Source organism: Bufo gargarizans, chromosome 1, assembly GCF_014858855.1.
Source record: "Bufo gargarizans isolate SCDJY-AF-19 chromosome 1, ASM1485885v1, whole genome shotgun sequence".
NCBI lineage: Eukaryota > Metazoa > Chordata > Amphibia > Anura > Bufonidae > Bufo > Bufo gargarizans.
Window position 1 is genome coordinate 752,795,944 of NC_058080.1, and position 12,978 is coordinate 752,808,921.

Consider the following 12,978-nt stretch of genomic DNA (forward strand, 5'->3'; position numbering starts at 1 on the left):
ATCATTTTATTATTTTCCCTTATAACATGGTTATAAGGGAAAATAATAGCATTCTGAATACAGAATGCATAGTACAATAGTGCTGGAGGGGTTAAAAATAAAATAAAAAATAATTTAACTCACCTTAATCCACTTGCTTGCGCAGCCCGACATCTCTTCTGTCGTCTTCTTTGCTGATTGCAGGAAAAGGACCTGTGGTGACGTCACTCCGGTCATCACATGATCCATCACCATGGTAAAAGATCATGTGATGACCGGAGTGATGTCACCACAGGTCCTTTTCCTGTGCACAGCATAGATGAAGACAGAAGAGAAGCCGGGCTGCGCGAGCAAGTGGATTAAGGTGAGTTAAATTATTTTTCTTTTTTTTAACCCCTGAATGCATTCTGTATTCAGAATGCTATTATTTTCCCTTATAACCATGTTATAAGGGAAAATAATACAATCTACACAACCCCGATCCCGAACCCGAACTTCTGTGAAGAAGTTCGGGTCTGGGTACCAAACATGCCGATTTTTCTCACGCGTGTGCAAAACGCATTACAATGTTTTGCACTCGCGTGGAAAAATCACGCATTTTCGCGCAACGCACCCGCCTCTTATCCGGGCCAAAAATATGACGCCCGTGTGAAAGAGGCCTAAGTGTTATATAACATCATATATCAATAAGTAGGTCAAGATGGGAGCTCTTGCAGACACACGTTGCGAGTTCAACGCATTGAACTCGCTCGTGTGAAACCAGCCTTATTCTGCTGGTCAGTACGATTACAGAGATACCAATCTTATATAGTTTAACCTTTACACAATAAAAAAAATCCTGTTTTTGTGTTGCCATTTTCTGAGACCCATATTTCTTTTATTTTTCTGCCGATGGTCTTGTGTGGGGGCTCATTTTTTTTAGATGAGGTGATGCTTTTGTTGTTATAATTTTGGGGTACATATGACTTTTTGATTGCTTGATATTATGGGGAGGATTTAACAAACTAGTGTAAAGTAGAAGTGGCTTAGTTGCCCGTAGCAACCAATCAGATTCCGCCTTTCATTTTCCAAAGGACTTGTGAAAAATGAAAGTTGGAATCCGATTGGTTGCTGTGGGCAATTAAGCGAGTTCTACTTTACACCAGTTTGATAAATCTCCCCCTATGTTTTTTGGGAGGTAAAGTGACTAGGGATGAGTGAATCGACTTTGGATAAAACGTCGGCAGTCTATTCGCATTAAATTTCGCTCTAATACTGTACGGAGCAGGAGCACTGCAACGTTCATTGTGGGAAGATGCCATACGTGAGTACTCAACTTTAGGGGACACCATAATGTAAGGGGAGCGCTAAGGGGGCATCATACTATGTCAGATGGGAACTGGGGGGGCATCATACTATGTCAGTGGGGCACTAAGGGGGCATCATACTATGTCAGTGGGGCACTAAGGGGGCATCATACTATGTCAGTGGGGCACTAAGGGGGCATCATACTATGTCAGGGCCGCACTAAGGGGGCATCATACTATGTCAGTGGGGCACTAAGGGTGCATCATACTATGTCAGTGGGGCACTAAGGGTGCATCATACTATGTCAGTGGGGCACTAAGGGGGCATCATACTATGTCAGATGGGAACTGGGGGGGCATCATACTATGTCAGATGGGAACTGGGGGGGCATCATACTATGTCAGTGGGGCACTAAGGGTGCATCATACTATGTCAGGGGAGCACTAAGGGTGCATCATACTATGTCAGTGGGGCACTAAGGGGGCATCATACTATGTCAGGGGAGCACTAAGGGGGCATCATACTATGTCAGTGGGGCACTAAGGGTGCATCATACTATGTCAGGGGAGCACTAAGGGTGCATCATACTATGTCAGTGGGGCACTAAGGGGGCATCATACTATGTCAGGGGAGCACTAAGGGGGCATCATACTATGTCAGTGGAGCACTAAGGGGGCATCATACTATGTCAGGGGAGCACTAAGGGTGCATCATACTATGTCAGATGGGAACTGGGGGGGGCATCATACTATGTCAGTGGGGCACTAAGGGGGCATCATACTATGTCAGATGAGAACTAGGGGGCATCATACTATGTCAGGGGAGCACTAAGGGGGCTACATACTATGTCAGGGGAGCACTAAGGGGGCATCATACTATGTCAGGGGAGCACTAAGGGGGCATCATACTATGTCAGGGGAGCACTAAAGGGGCATCATACTATGTCAGGGGAGCACTAAGGGGGCTACATACTATGTCAGGGGAGCACTAAGGGTGCATCATACTATGTCAGATGAGAACTAGGGGGCATCATACTATGTCAGATGAGAACTAGGGGGCATCATACTATGTCAGATGGGAACTGGGGGGGCATCATACTATGTCAGTGGGGCACTAAGGGGACATCATACTATATCAGGGGAGCACTAAGGGTGCATCATACTATGTCAGATGAGAACTAGGGGGCATCATACTATGTCAGATGAGAACTAGGGGGCATCATACTATGTCAGTGGGGCACTAAGGGTGCGTCATACTATGTCAGGGGAGCACTAAGGGTGCATCATACTATGTCAGGGGAGCACTAAGGGGGCTACATACTATGTCAGGGGAGCACTAAGGGGGCATCATACTATGTCAGGGGAGCACTAAGGGTGCATCATACTATGTCAGTGGGGCACTAAGGGTGCATCATACTATGTCAGGGGAGCACTAAGGGTGCATCATACTATGTCAGGGGAGCACTAAGGGGGCATCATACTATGTCAGGGGAGCACTAAGGGTGCATCATTCTATGTCAGATGGGAACTGGGGGGGGCATCATACTATGTCAGTGGGGCACTAAGGGGGCATCATACTATGTCAGATGAGAACTAGGGGGCATCATACTATGTCAGGGGAGCACTAAGGGGGCTACATACTATGTCAGGGGAGCACTAAGGGGGCATCATACTATGTCAGGGGAGCACTAAGGGGGCATCATACTATGTCAGGGGAGCACTAAAGGGGCATCATACTATGTCAGGGGAGCACTAAGGGGGCTACATACTATGTCAGGGGAGCACTAAGGGTGCATCATACTATGTCAGATGAGAACTAGGGGGCATCATACTATGTCAGATGAGAACTAGGGGGCATCATACTATGTCAGATGGGAACTGGGGGGGCATCATACTATGTCAGTGGGGCACTAAGGGGACATCATACTATATCAGGGGAGCACTAAGGGTGCATCATACTATGTCAGATGAGAACTAGGGGGCATCATACTATGTCAGATGAGAACTAGGGGGCATCATACTATGTCAGTGGGGCACTAAGGGTGCGTCATACTATGTCAGGGGAGCACTAAGGGTGCATCATACTATGTCAGGGGAGCACTAAGGGGGCTACATACTATGTCAGGGGAGCACTAAGGGGGCATCATACTATGTCAGGGGAGCACTAAGGGTGCATCATACTATGTCAGTGGGGCACTAAGGGTGCATCATACTATGTCAGGGGAGCACTAAGGGTGCATCATACTATGTCAGGGGAGCACTAAGGGGGCATCATACTATGTCAGGGGAGCACTAAGGGTGCATCATACTATGTCAGGGGAGCACTAAGGGGGCATCATACTATGTCAGATGGGAACTGGGGGGGGCATCATACTATGTCAGTGGGGCACTAAGGGGGCATCATACTATGTAAGGGGAGCACTAAGGGTGCATCATACTATGTCAGGGGAGCACTAAGGGTGCATCATACTATGTCAGATGAGAACTAGGGGGCATCATACTATGTCAGATGAGAACTAGGGGGGCATCATACTATGTCAGTGGGGCACTAAGGGGACATCATACTATATCAGGGGAGCACTAAGGGGGCATCATACTATGTCAGGGGGACACTAAGGGGGCATCATACTATGTCAGTGGGGCACTAAGGGGGCATCATACTATGTCAGTGGGCACTAAGGGGGCATCATACTATATCAGGGGGGCGAAGGGGCATCATACTATGTCAGGGGAGCACCAAGGGGGCATCATACTATGTCTGGGGGTACTAAAAGGGGAATCATAATATGTCAGGGGGGAACTAAGGGGGCATCATACTATGTCAGGAGGGAACTAAGGGGGCATCATACTATGTCAGAAGGGAACTAAGGGGGCATCATACTATGTCAGAAGGGAACTAAGGGGGCATCATACTATGTCAGAAGGGAACTAAGGGGGCATCATACTATGTCAGAAGGGAACTAAGGGGGCATCATACTATGTCAGAAGGGAACTAAGGGGGCATCATACTATGTCAGAAGGGAACTAAGGGGGCATCATACTATGTCAGAAGGGAACTAAGGGGGCATCATACTATGTCTGGAGGCACTAAGGGGGCATCCTACTATGTCAGAGGGGCACTAAGGGGGCATCATACTATGTCAGGGCAGCATTATTACAATGTTGGGGCACGAAGGGAACTCGTCTGAATTTGCTATGTTTAGATTGATGGACTTAGAGACAAGGCTTAGTGTATTTTGCCACGGTGCGCGACTGATGTAATCCTTCCGTGGGTTTTTCACAAGTTGGGGGTATGATGGTCGGGGGCGCCATACAGTCTAGAAAGATGCTTGGTGGGGAGGGTTTGAACATAGATAAGGCTGATGAGGTCAGTATATAAGGGATGGTCAGATGTAGATGGTAGTGAAGGGGTTAATAATAAACCTGCCCCAATCATCCTGAGTGACTACTCACTTACCTCCAGCTGTAGAGGAGCTGTGTGGTTACAGGACCTGGGATGATGTCACTGTCATGTGATCAGTCACATGTGTGGGAGGAGTCAGGAATCACATGACTAGCTCTCTGAGTGTACAGGACTATAAGGCTTCTTTCACACGAGCGTGACGGGTTAGGTCCGGGTGCGTTCACTGAAACTTGCACCATTTTGCAAGCAAGTTCAGTCAGTCTTGTCTGCGATTGTGTTCATTTTTTTCTGCGGGGGTGCAATGCGTTTGATACATTTTTCACGCGTGTGATAAAAAACGGAATGTTTACAAACAACATCTCTTAGCAACCATCAGTGAAAAACGCATTGCTTGGGCACTTGCTTGCGTTTTTCACTGAAGCCCCATTCACTTCTATGTGGCCAGGGCTGCTTGAAAAACGCAGAATATAGAACATGCTGTGTTCTTCACGCAACGCAGAACTGATGCGTAAAAAAAACAACGCTCATGTACGCAGCCCCATTGAAATGAATGGGTCAGGATTCAGTGCAGGTGCTGTGCGTTCACGGGCACCCGCACTGAATCCTGACCCATTCACTTCCATGGGGCTGTTCAGATGAGCGGTGATTTTCACGCATCACTTGTGCATTGCATGAAAATCGCAGCATGTTCTATATTGTGCGGTTTTTAACGCAATGCAGACCTCATAGAAAATGAATGGGCTGCGTGAAAATCGCAAGCAAGTGCGGATGCAATGCGATTTTCACGCATGGTTGCTAAGGAGACGAGGGAGGAGTTACCCGGGACCCCATTTACTTTATTAGTTTCCATTATAACATGGTTATAGGTAAAAGGTCCATTGTGGGGTTAAAAAAATAAAGTAACTCCCCTCATCCACTTGATCGCACAGCCGGGCTCGTCTTCTTTCTTCTTCTTACAGGACCTGGCTGGAAAAGGATCTTTGGTGATGTCATTGCGCTTACCACATGGTAAGTGTGGTGACGTCACTGAAGGTCCTTTTCCTGCCAGAATTAGAAGAATGAAGACGAGCCCGGCTGCGCGATCAAGTGGATGAGGGGAGTTCCTTTTTTTTTTAAACCCCACAGTGGACCTTTTACTTAGCATTCTGTATTCAGAATGCTATTATTTTCCATTAGAACCATGTTATAAGGGAAAATAATAAAATATACAGAACAACGATCCCAAACCGGAACTTCAGGGAAGAAGTCCGGGTTCGGGTCTGGGTACCACAGTCAGTTTTTTATCACGCGCGTGCAAAACGCATTGCACCCGCGCGATAAAAACTGAACATCGGAACGCAATCGCAGTCAAAACTGACTGCAATTGCGTTCCTACTCGCACGATTTTCCCTGATCGCAGACGCAACGTATCCGGACCTAATCCGGACACGCTCGTCTGCAAGGGGCCTAATACATTTTCTTGCAGAGATAGTTGTGTGGCCGGGCGACTCCCTGAGAAGTCAGTGGCTGCCATACCGGCGCTCGACCCCAACACACCGCACACACTGGGGTCAATGTCATACGAAGCCAATTTGTATATTGTGGGAGGAAACCCGAGAACCCGGAGGAAACCCACGCAAACATGGGGAGAACATACAAACTCCATGCAGGTGTTGTCCCTACTCATCTGCCCATGCGGATGTATGTAGCAAAAATACCGGCCAAGTTAAGCCACACCCCAAAGTTGGTGTGGTTCTGGGGGCGTGGCTTAACATGGGGTGTTAAGTCGCTGTCATACTGTGGTCCCCAGTAATATTAGTGCCTTCATTAGTGCCCCCTAGTAATATTAATTTCCCCATTAGTGCCGCCCAGAATTAATATTGCCCCCATTAGAGCCCCCAATAATATTAATGCCCTCACTAGCACCCCCCTGATTTAATACTGCCCCCATTAGTGCCCCCCAGTAATAGTAATGCCACCAATAATAGTAATGCCCCCATTAGTGCACCCCAGATTTAATGCCCCCCGGTAAGAGTACTGTCCCCATTAGCGTGCCCCAGAATTAATAATGCCCCCATTAGTGCCCCCCAGTAAGAATACTACTCCCATTAGTGCCCCAGTAAGAATAATGCCCCCATTAGTGCCCCCTAGTAAGAATAATGCCCCAGTAAGAATAATGCCCCCATTAGTGCCCCCTAGTAAGAATAATGCCCCCGTAAGAATAATGCCCCCATTAGTGCCCCCTTCTCTGCTTCTGCAAAAGAAAACGAAAAAAAAAAAACTTACCTCCTCCATTTGATGGCGCCGCTGTGAACACAAGTGGGGGGGGGGGGAGTAAAGGCTGCACTAATGAACGCTCTTTGGTAACAGTCCTTGTAGAAAAATACACAGCAGAGCTGTATGTAGTGTGATAGGGTTACCCCGGCCGAAATTTCAAATGAGGAGGCCAGAGCCGATAATGATTGCTGGTAACTTACATGTGCACATTGCTGCTGCTCAGCTCCACCAGTCCACAGCATGGAGGTCAGTGACAGGAGGAACAGCAGAGGGACGTGTGCCAAGTGATTGTTCTCTTCCATTGGTGTACATCCTAAAACTTTTGCTGTATAGGAAAGTGTATACTACACTTGTGTAGTATATATGTGCATGTAATGTATGTATATTGTGACTGCACCAGCAGAATAGTGAGTGCAGCTCTGGAGTATAATACAGGATGTAACTCAGGATCAGTACAGGATAAGTAATGTATGTACACAGTGACTGCACCAGCAGAATAGTGAGCGCAGCTCTGGAGTATAATACAGGATGTAACTCAGGATCAGTACAGGATAAGTAATGTATGTACACAGTGACTGCACCAGCAGAATAGTGAGCGCAGCTCTGGAGTATAATACAGGATGTAACTCAGGATCAGTACAGGATAAGTAATGTAATGTATGTACACAGTGACTTCACCAGCAGAATAGTGAGTGCAGCTCTGGAGTATAATACAGGATATAACTCAGGATCAGTACAGGATAAGTAATGTAATGTATGTACACAGTGACTCCACCAGCAGAATAGTGAGTGCAGCTCTGGAGTATAATACAGGATGTAACTCAGGATCAGTACAGGATAAGTAATGTATGTACACAGGGACTGCACCAGCAGAATAGTGAGTGCAGCTCTGGAGTATAATACAGAATGTAACTTGACTGGCTGTAGTCCTGACTTCAACCCTATCTAACTCCTTGGGGACGAGTTAGGATGGAGACTGCGAGTCAGGCCCTCGTGTCCAACATCAGTGTCTGACATAAATGTTCTGGATGACTGGGCAACAATTCCCATTAATCAGGCTTCTACCACCTAGTCCCTACCTATTACATGAGATAATGGTCTGGGTGCGAACTACCTTCAGTATCTAATTTAAACAGAATCTCTCTCATCCTTTTTTTTTAACCCTCTTGTATTTTATGGAATGTCTCTGCGTTTCATATGAGAAGCCTGGGTAAGGGCTCATGCACATGAGCGAAAGGGCTCAGTGCCCGTAAACAACCGGTCCGCAATATACGGACACTGGGCATGTGCACTCTGTGGTGCGGATCCTGACCCAGTGACTTAAATGGGTCAGTGATCCACAAAATACGACCGAGAAGCCTATATTTTGTGGAACTGGTCCATGCCTCCACACCGCCAGTAGATCTAATGTTATACCTCCGTGACCTATGCTCCAAATCGGTGAGCTTTGTCAAAAGAGTCTGATTAGTCTGATCACCAGTGATGGTCAGATCGCAGTGTTTGCCAGCGAACACATGCGGGCTGCCATTTTTAGTAAGGTAGACTCACCCGTCCGGCGATGCTGATCACACCTGTTTTTGTCCTCCTAGGAATCCAGAGACTTTGTGGTCCCTGGCCTCAGCCAGCCTCCCTCTGAAGAAAGTCGTATCTGCCCTTAGAAGGGTTAAGTCCTCCCTCATCCTCCTTACATCTTTTCCTAGGTGGTCCAGTTTCTTATTGCATTTGTTTCCTGCCGTTAGCACCACATTGCTTAGGGAGAGGGGTTTATGGAGCATCTCCACGTGTCAACTCAGAAGGCATCTATCAGGAATTCACCTCCTCTGACGAGCAGGCAATTATTGGGAAGAAACCGTTCCTTCCCAATAATTGCCTGCTCATCACAGAAGGTGAGAGCTGCATTGAGCAATCATCTACACTGTATGGGAACGACCAATCGCTCATCCCCACACAGATCCATTGTGAACACAGCAATATAAATAAACCAGTACAAAGGTTAGGATATTTTTCCCCTAAAACTGCTGTATATATGCCAAATGCCTGCAGCCAGTTAAAAAAAGATTTTTGATGTGATTTTCTTTTTTCTTCTGGATCTGATTTTTTATCTTTTATTGATTCACTTTTTAAATTTTCACTTGAAGACGGGAGTAAAGAAAAAATGTCAATGTATTCTTTCCTCCATATTTTTTCTTTTACACTTAAGGCCTCTTTCACACTTTCGTTGTCCGGATCCGGCGTGTACTCCACTTGCCGGAATTACACGCCGGATCCGGAAAAACGCAAGTGTACTGAAAGCATTTGAAGACGGATCCGTCTTCAAAATGCTTTCAGTGTTACTATGGCAGCCAGGACGCTATTAAAGTCCTGGTTGCCATAGTAGTAGTGGGGAGCGGTATACTTACAGTCCGTGCAGCTCCCGGGGCGCTCCAGAGTGACGTCAGAGCGCCCCATGCGCATGGATGACGTGCCATGCGATCACGTCATCCATGCACCTGGGGGCCCTGACGTCACTCTGGAGCGCCCCGGGAGCCGCACGGACAGTAAGTATGCTGCTCCCCCGCTCCCCGCTACACTTTACCATGGCTGCCGGGACTTTAGCGTCCCGGCAGCCATGGTAACCATTCAGAAAAAGCTAAACGTCGGATCCGGTAATGCGCCGAAACGACGTTTAGCTTAAGGCCGGATCCGGATCAATGCCTTTCAATGGGCATTCATTCCGGAACCGGCCTTGCGGCAAGTCTTCAGTTTTTTTGGCCGGAGCAAAAAGCGCAGCATGCTGCAGTATTTTCTCCGGCCAAAGAACGTTCCGTTCCGGAACTGAAGACATCCTGATGCATCCTGAACGGATTTCACTCCATTCAGAATGCATTAGGATAAAACTGATCAGGATTCTTCCGGCATAGAGCCCCGACGACGGAACTGTATGCCGGATCCGGGCAACGCAAGTGTGAAAGAGCCCTAAGGGTAAATGAAACCCTAAAGGTGAAATTTGACATGCAAGTACTTCCTTCACAGATGTCTCTTTTATTCCTGAACTAAATTCAAGCTCAGGAATAACTCAGGTCAGTGTTAATATTGGGTACCTTAAACACATTAGAGGAAGATTGAATGTTTGTATTAGCTTCAGTCAGACTATTAAGTGCATTAACTTGACTGACATTCACTAAATCGGACCAAACATTCGCAGGTGTTTCTTCCTGTTTAGATAAATAAAGTAAAAATTCATTAAACAACCGAATCTTCGGATTAGAAGGATCGATGTTATATGAATTAATATCCTGATTAACCCCTTAAGGACCGGGCTCATTTTCACCTTAAGGACCAGGCCATTTTTTGCAAATCTGACCAGTGTCACTTTAAGTGCTGATAACTTCAAAACACTTTGACTTATCCAGGCCATTCTGAGATTGTTTTTTCGTCACATATTGTACTTCATGACACTGGTAAAATAAAGTCAAAAAAATTAATTTTTTTGCATAATAAAATACCTAATTTACCAAAAATTTGGAAAAATTAGCAAATTTCAAAGTTTCAGTTTCTCTACTTCTGTAATACATAGTAATACCCCCAAAAATTGTGATGACTTAACATTCCCCATATGTCTACTTCATGTTTGAATTATTTTGGGAATGATATTTTATTTTTTGGGGATGTTACAAGGCTTAGAAGTTTAGAAGCAAATCTTGAAATTTTTCAGAAATTTACAAAAACCCAATTTTTAGGGACCACTACAGCTCTGAAGTCACTTTGCGAGGCTTACATAATAGAAACCGCCCAAAAATGACCCCATTCTATAAACTACACCCCTCAAGGTATTCAAAACTGATTTTACAAACTCTGTTAACCCTTTAGGTGTTGCACAGAGTTATATTTTCCATTTTAACCCATTTTTTCCACTAACAAAGCAAGGGTTAACAGCCAAACAAGACTGTATCTTTATTGCCCTGACTCTGCTGCTTACAGAAACACCCAATATGTGGCCGTAAACTACTGTACGGCCACACAGCGGGGCGTAGAGTGAAAGGTGCGCCGTATGGTTTTTGGAAGCCAGATTTTGCTGGACAGTTTTTTTGACACCATGTCCCATTTGAAGCCCCCTGATGCACCCCTAGAGTAGAAACTCCATAAAGTGACCCCATCTAAGAAACTACACCCCTCAAGGTATTCAAAACTGATTTTACAAACTTCGTTAACCCTTTAGGTGTTGCACAAGAGTTATTGGCAAATTGGGATGAAATTTGAGAATTTCATTTTTTTGCCTTATTTTCCATTTTAACCCATTTTTTCCACTAACAAAGCAAGGGTTAACAGCCAAACAAGACTGTATCTTTATTGCCCTGACTCTGCTGTTTACAGAAACACCCCAAATGTGGCCGTAAACTACTGTACGGCCACACAGCGGGGCGTAGAGTGAAAGGTGCGCCGTATGGTTTTTGGAAGCCAGATTTTGCTGGACAGTTTTTTTGACACTATGTCCCATTTGAAGCCCCCCTGATGCACCCCTAGAGTAGAAACTCCAAAAAAGTGACCCCATCTAAGAAACTACACCCCTCAAGGTATTCAAAACTGATTTTACAAACTTTGTCAACCCTTTAGGTGTTGCACAAGATTTAATGGAAAATAGAGATACAATTTCAAAATTGCACTTTTTGGGCAGATTTTCCATTTTAATATTTTTTTTCCAGTTACAAAGCAAGGGTTAACAGCCAAACAAAACTCATTATTTATGGCCCTGATTCTGTAGTTTACAGAAACACCCCATATGTGGTCGTAAACTGCTGTACGGGCACACGGCAGGGCGCAGAAGGAAAGGAATGCCATACGGTTTTTGGAAGGCAGATTTTGCTGGACAGTTTTTTTGACACCATGTCCCATTTGAAGCCCCCCTGATGCACCCCTAGAGTAGAAACTCCAAAAAAGTGACCCCATCTAAGAAAACTACACCCCTCAAGGTATTCAAAACTGATTTTACAAACTTTGTCAACCCTTTAGGTGTTGCACAAGATTTAATGGAAAATAGAGATACAATTTCAAAATTGCACTTTTTTGGCAGATTTTCCATTTTAATATTTTTTTTCCAGTTACAAAGCAAGGGTTAACAGCCAAACAAAACTCATTATTTATGGCCCTGATTCTGTAGTTTACAGAAACACCCCATATGTGGTCGTAAACTGCTGTACGGGCACACGGCAGGGCGCAGAAGGAAAGGAATGCCATACGGTTTTTGGAAGGCAGATTTTGCTGGACAGTTTTTTTGACACCATGTCCCATTTGAAGCCCCCCTGATGCACCCCTAGAGTAGAAACTCCAAAAAAGTGACCCCATTTTAGAAAGTACGGAATAGGGTGGCAGTATTGTTGGTACTAGTTTAGGGTACATATGATTTTTGGTTGCTCTATATTACACTTTTTGTGCGGCAAGGTAACAAGAAATAGCTTTTTTGGCACGTTTTTTTTTTTTGTTATTTACAACATTCATCTGACAGGTTAGATCATGTGGTAATTTTATAGAGCAGGTTGTCACGGACGCGGCGATACCTAATATGTATACAATTTTTTTTATTTATGTAAGTTTTATACAATAACTTCATTTTTAAAACCAAAAAATTGTTTAGTGTCTCCATAGTCTAAGAGCCATAGTTTTTACAGTTTTTGGGCGATTATCTTGAGTAGGGTCTAATTTTTTGCGGGATGAGATGACTGTTTGATTGGCACTATTTTGGGGTGCATATGACTTTTTGATCGCTTGCTATTACACTTTTTGTGACGTAAGATGGCAAAAAATAGCTTTTTTTACACTTTTTTTTTTCTTTTTTTTTACGGTGGTCACCTGAGGGGTTAGGTCATGTGATAATTTTATAGAGCCGGTCGATACGGACGCGGCGATACCTAATATGTATACTTTATTTTTATTTATAAAAGTTTTACACAATTATTTTATTTTTGAAACAAAAAAAATCATGTTTTAGCGTTTCCATAGTCTAAGAGCCATAGTTTTTTCAGTTTTTGGGCGATTATCTTGAGTAGGGTCTCATTTTTTGCGGGATGAGATGACGGT

At 44.9% G+C, this 12,978-nt stretch overlaps 2 protein-coding genes across 2 annotated transcripts in view; one reads left to right on the forward strand and one right to left on the reverse strand.

Moving 5' to 3' along the window:
* Window positions 1–4,761, reverse strand: part of LOC122925099 (zinc finger protein 551-like) — a 69,056-nt gene extending 64,295 nt beyond the window's left edge. Inside the window, exon 1 of the mRNA XM_044276613.1 lies at window positions 4,723–4,761. The gene's annotated coding sequence lies outside the window, so the exon portion shown is untranslated. The remainder of the gene's footprint in view (window positions 1–4,722) is intronic.
* The window catches only part of LOC122925110 (gastrula zinc finger protein XlCGF26.1-like), a 213,175-nt gene that overhangs the window by 169,148 nt on the left and 31,049 nt on the right, over window positions 1–12,978 (forward strand). The window lies entirely within an intron of this gene.